The following is a 6,997-nucleotide window of genomic DNA, read 5'->3' as shown; positions in this document are numbered from 1 at the left end:
TATATATATATATATATATATATATATATATATATATACAGGGGTTGACGTGCTGTCAGTGGATTGAATCAAGGCATGTGAAGCGTCCGGGGTAAACCATGGAAAGCTGTGTAGGTATGTATATTTGTGTGTGTGGACGTGTGTATGTACATGTGTATGGGGGGGGTTGGGGAATTTCTTTCGTCTGTTTCCTTGCGCTACCTCGCAAACGCGGGAAACAGCGACAAAGTATAAAAAAAAAAAAAAAAAAAAAAAAATATATATATATATATATATATATATATATATATATATATATTCCTTTTTTTTTTTTTTTTTTTTTTGCTTTGTCGCCGTCTCCCGCGTTTGCGAGGTAGCGCAAGGAAACAGACGAAAGAAATGGCCCAAACCACCCCCATACACATGTATATACATACGTCCACACACGCAAATATACATACCTATACAGCTTTCCATGGTTTACCCCAGACGCTTCACATGCCCTGATTCAATCCACTGACAGCACGTCAACCCCGGTATACCACATCGATCCAATTCACTCTATTCCTTGCCCTCCTTTCACCCTCCTGCATGTTCAGGCCCCGATCACACAAAATCTTTTTCACTCCATCTTTCCACCTCCAATTTGGTCTCCCACTTCTCCTCGTTCCCTCCACCTCCGACACATATATCCTCTTGGTCAATCTTTCCTCACTCATTCTCTCCATGTGCCCAAACCATTTCAAGACACCCTCTTCTGCTCTCTCAACCACGCTCTTTTTATTTCCACACATCTCTCTTTCCCTTACGTTACTTACTCGATCAAACCACCTCACACCACACATTGTCCTCAAACATCTCATTTCCAGTACATCCATCCTCCTGCGCACAACTCTATCCATAGCCCATGCCTCGCAACCATACAACATTGTTGGAACCACTATTCCTTCAAACATACCCATTTTTGCTTTACGAGATAATGTTCTCGACTTCCACACATTCTTCAAGGCTTCCAGGATTTTCGCCCCCTCCCCAACCTATGATCCACTTCCGCTTCCATGGTTTCATCCGCTGCCAGATCCACTCCCAGATATCTAAAACACTTTACTTCCTCCAGTTTTTCTCCATTCAAACTTACCTCCCAATTGACTTGACCCTCAACCCAACTGTACCTAATAACCTTGCTCTTATTCACATTTACTCTTAACTTTCTTCTTTCACACACTTTACCAAACTCAGTCACCAGCTTCTGCAGTTTCTCACATGAATCAGCCACCAGCGCTGTATCATCAGCGAACAACAACTGACTCACTTCCCAAGCTCTCTCATCCCCAACAGACTTCATACTTGCCCCTCTTTCCAAAACTCTTGCATTCACCTCCCTAACAACCCCATCCATAAACAAATTAAACAACCATGGAGACATCACACACCCCTGCCGCAAACCTACATTCACTGAGAACCAATCACTTTCCTCTCTTCCTACACGTACACATGCCTTACATCCTCGATAAAAACTTTTCACTGCTTCTAACAACTTGCCTCCCACACCATATATTCTTAATACCTTCCAAAGAGCATCTCTATCAACTCTATCATATGTCTTCTCCAGATCCATAAATGCTACATACAAATCCATTTGCTTTTCTAAGTATTTCTCACATACATTCTTCAAAGCAAACACCTGATCCACACATCCTCTACCACTTCTGAAACTACACTGCTCTTCCCCAATCTGATGCTCTGTACATGCCTTCACCCTCTCAATCAATACCCTCCCATATAATTTACCAGGAATACTCAACAAACTTATACCTCTGTAATTTGAGCACTCACTCTTATCCCCTTTGCCTTTGTACAATGGCACTATGCAAGCATTCCGCCAATCCTCAGGCACCTCACCATGAATCATACATACATTAAATAACCTTACCAACCAGTCAACAATACAGTCACCCCCTTTTTTAATAAATTCCACTGCAATGCCATCCAAACCTGCTGCTTTGCCGGCCCCCATCTTCCGCAAAGCTCTTACTACCTCTTCTCTATTTACCAAATCACTTTCCCTAACCCTCTCACTTTGCACACCACCTCGACCAAGACACCCCACATCTGCCACTCTATCATCAAACACATTCAACAAACCTTCAAAATACTCACTCCTTCTCCTTCTCACATCACCACTACTTGTTATCACCTCCCCATTTGCCCCCTTCACTGAAGTTCCCATTTGCTCCCTTGTCTTACGCACTTTATTTACTTACGCAGATTATTAGTGAAAGAGAAGAGAGAGGCATTTGAACGATTTTTGCAGGGACAAAATGCAAATGAGTGGGCGAGGTATAAAAGAAAGAGGCAGGAGGTCAAGAGAAAGGTGCAAGAGGTGAAAAAGAGGGCAAATGAGAGTTGGGGCGAGAGAGTATCATTAAATTTCAGGGAGAATAAAAAGAAAAAAGTATATATATATATATATATATATATATATATATATATATATTCATATAATTTCTTGGTAGATATCAAATCAATGGGACCAGGTGCTTAAACAGCCACTAATGGATAGAAGTATAAAATTAACAAGGGAAAGAATATCATCTTTAAACCAATTCTTCTATTGGCATTATCAACACAGCAGCAGTTTCTCTCATGACTACAGAGCATTTAGCTTTGATTGTAGTACTATTGAACATAATGAGTAATGCAGCAATAAAAGCTGAGGGTTCTTCTGTGCAGTAATTTCAGTTCTGAGAGAGGAATATTCCTACTAAAGATATGGTTACTGAGTTTGATTTATTTTGTTTCATACTATATTGAAGGTTGTTGAACTAATCGAAATGTTGTAGTAATGATGGTGGTATCTATTTATCTTTATCTCTGATGCTTGTTCCCACCTGGAACTCTCTCAAGGGTTGGCCATGGCAACAGAGTCTCCATGACTAGTGAACTCCAGTGCCACTTCTTAACCTTTTGTGCCACACCCTAAACAGACCACGGGCAGAGGGCAACTCTACCTAATGGTCTTATTTAAATGTTCCTTCCTACTACTTATATCTTTTGCTTTTACCATTTTGTCAAAAGGTAGGGCTAGCACAGAGTGCTCACCGCAGGAAATTCTTAAATCATAAAAAAACAAGCTGTGCGAGTTATGTGTTGTCAAGTGTTATATATGACAAGGAGAGATAGCATGATTGTGGACAGAATGCTAATAGTCCATGTGTGGGTGAGGCAGAGGAATGCAACCTAATAACCACTGAAGTTCTGGCCCTCTATGCAACCATCACTAACCTTCTTGATACTTAGGTGTGTGTTGCTGGTCATGTACTTCCCAGGTTGTTGGCTCCTTACCAACTACTACATCCGTGATGGTGATATATATAGAGTATATATTATAGATACAATACAAATTTGATATTTGTAGCAATAAGTACGTTATAAGGAGTGGGTGGCTGGAAATCCTCCCCTCTCTTTTTTTAATTCATTTTTCCAAAAGAAGGAACAGAGAAGGGGGCCAGGTGAGGATATTCCCTCAAAGGCCCAGTCCTCTGTTCTTAACACTACCTTGCTAAAGTGGGACGTGGCAAATAGTGTGAAAAAAAAAGTATGTTATGGAATTTCATCATATGAATTAATGTATGGTTCATAGTAGTTGGTAGGTAGCCAATGACCAGGGAGGTATATTACCAGTAATACCCACCTGGGTATCAGGAGGGTTAGTGATAGCTGCATAGTAAGCCAACACTTTAGTGGCTGTCAAGTTGCACTCCTCTGACCCAGACAACTGTCTTTTCTTTCTGCCTCACCTATGCATGAACTAATGGCACTCTGTTCACAAACATACAAAAGTTCTCTCCGTCACACACAACACTTAATTTACACAGCTCATTCTTTGTAACTCTAGATTTCCTGTGGTGAACACTATGTACTAGCCCTGCCTTTTGGCAAAATGGTAGGAACAGTAGATACAAGTAGTAGGTAGGACTATTAGGTAGAAACATTAGGTAGGAACATTAGGTAGTAGTAGTCAGTAGGAACATTAGGTTCAAGCCTTTGCAAACACTGCACTAAACTGGCCCTCTGCCGGTGGCCTGTTGAGGGTGAGGCATTTAAGGCTAAGAAGCAGCACTGGAATTCTCTAGTTATGGAGGCTTCATTGCTGCGGCCACCCCCATGAGGGAGTTCCTGAAGGGAACAGATGTCAGAGATACAGAAAGATAATGTATTTTGAATTTCTGGCACATATACATTAGTCTTTTTAAACCTATGTTCATACAAAATGTATGGTTGATGAGAGATTATTGAGAAAGATCTGTGATAAGATGGTTGAAAGTCCAAAGGAAAGAGAATGTACTAGACTCAGATGAATATACTCAGTGAGTGAGCGTTAAAGGCAAGGGATTTTTGAGATAATGATGCCAGGAAGACGATTGATGAGTATGTGCAAGAAAATCATCTTGTTTGCAAAAGTAAAAGGGTGAATGGAGATGTTTTATGTAACACAGCCAGAATTCAGTTAGTGAATAGATAACACTTAGCGAGGAAGAAGCTGTTCATTTAATCATTCTGTATGAAAGTTTTGAATAATTATGAATGACTTTTGGTTCTGTGCTTTTGATTCATCTCTTGTTTGTAGTAATGAAGATGATATATTGGTAGAGATAATATTAATTAGGCTTATGATCATTACAGAAATCTACATCACATGAAAATTGTTGGCTAGTAAAGTATTGTCTCTTAAGGAAGTTACATACTACCCCAACGAGTGTTTGTGACATTGACCATGAGAAAACGGATATACAGGGATGGTTTTCACAAGCATTGCCAAGCGACTGAGATATTCCTAGGCCTTCAGGAGAAACCCTAATAACTGATTTGATCATGACACATTGACAGTTTTACCATGAGAACAGGAATATTGAGATCTTAAGAGAAATATATGTCTTGGCATTAAAAAAAGTTCCCAAAAGTCAGAGTTCTGTTAATGATTGCTAAATACTAAATTTGATGCTGTTAAACTGCTGAACATGTTTTAGTAATTGTTTTCAATACGGATGGTACCCTAACCCTTACCTTTTTTTTCCCCTATGTCTGTATGTGAACATTCACAGGCAGGGACATTCTTTCCTGAATCTGTAGTTTGGAGTTCTTTCCTTTTCCTTTGAATTTTCTTATCACAGTTGCTGAACATGGCAGAAGCAAAAGCATGCTTCCGTTGTAGACATCATGCTTTAAACGAAAAAGGTGAAAAAAAAAGATTTTTTTGATTGTGTTCATAAGATGGAAAAGTTAAGGCAAAAGAAAGCAGCAGCTTCACTGCAGTGAGAGACAGAGGAATTATAACGGTTAATGCTCGCTGTAGCAGGTATATAAACAAACTGAAATAAAGCTGTTTGTAACATGCCACAGGTCCAGGCCCTAAGTGATGGAACACAGTAGACAACCCACAAGAACATTGGCCAAAATACTACCCATAGAACAAAAAAAGGGGAAACATCGAGGCACATGGAAAAGGATTATTGAAAAAAAAAAAAAGGCTACAGCAAAAGTAAAATTAGAAGAAGGCCTTTGCTTCCATTCTGGTTAAGAGAGGTGACAGGAAAACCACTTACCATACGAGAGTAGCATTCCTACCAGAACGTAACTCATATAAGTATGCAACAAGGAATTACAAGAAAAATAACTACAGCACCTACAAAACAGCATCAGCTTTTGAGTACCAGATCTCTGCAGGATTTTTAGGAGAGTGATAGTCTTTATATTATCATCCATTTTATTTCAATACTGTTTCGCACTGACTCGTTTCAAAAAGCTGGCCTGGTCTCAGCATGACTTGATCTCTAAAGGTTTCACGGTGAGGCCAAGGCCAGCTTGCCACCTTGCCTATATGGGAACGTTACACAACTTGTTCCTCCTTTGCTTACAATTTCAGGAATTTGATTTGTGTAAACTTACCAAACTATATGATTTTATGATATATACATGGAATCTTTCATGGAAACAGTTTTTAGTTTTTATGACTATTGATGTATAAAGGCGACAGTTGGTAAGATTCCTACAAGACTGTGGTAGAAAATATTTTGTATCTTACAGACAATGATGTAACCAGGCAGCTAACCTTACACACTAACATGTAACAGAGTAACACATGGAAGACAATAGCTGCGGCTTCAAAGCTTGGCAATCATTTATTTGTTTATTTGTTTATTCTTTTACAATCTTGATGCTAGCTATCTACATTTGCTAGTAGTGGATCTGCAGCCTCGAAGCCGAAGCCAAAAATGTTAGGCCAGCGGCCATAATAACAAGTTTGAGTCATCCAATTGATGACCCAAGCTTCAACAAGACAAACTGGTCATACAGTACATAGTGTTCATTATCTTTAGAAGTATTGGAAGACTTAGTTTCGGTTTGGAAGACTTGGTTTCAGATAATCTAACACCATAAAGTAGCCCCGAGTAACAACATAACCTTTCATCACAAGCTACAACGACTATGAAGAGTCCCGCTCCTGTAAGTTTAAAATTCTCATACCAGTGTAAATGGCATATATACTGAATCCCAGGACCCTTTTCATGGGCCTCACGTCATCTCTGACGCTAAACTCCACTTTGAGGCAGGAAAATAATGGACTCCTTTGGGGCAAGAAGGTCCTCTTCAAATCTATTCGCCTTTCCATCCCTTTAACGATAGTAGAGCTCTTCTAAAGGAGACCTCTCACACGAATTTCGGTAACCCTAACGCATGTACCATTATGCTGTCAGACGTGATTTACTTGACCGTGAACAGAGTAAATCCTTATTTACTGATTTTGACCATTTTGCACATTTGCAGTCACGATCACACGTTTATTCTAATTTGATGATCCCCTCTGCAGCTGGCCTCTTACCAGTCCACTACAACCTGCCTCTCAGTGTTTTAAATTCTTTTTTATGTTTGTTTGTAAAGGAATCCACCAACCCCAGGGTTTCAGGATAGGATCCAAATAGTCTGCTTTGAGTATATGCTGAACTAAAATGACCAT

The sequence above is a fragment of the Panulirus ornatus genome, chromosome 17 (genome assembly GCF_036320965.1).
Source record: "Panulirus ornatus isolate Po-2019 chromosome 17, ASM3632096v1, whole genome shotgun sequence".
Taxonomy (NCBI): Eukaryota; Metazoa; Arthropoda; class Malacostraca; order Decapoda; family Palinuridae; genus Panulirus; species Panulirus ornatus.
Note: the sequence above shows the minus strand (reverse complement) of the source record.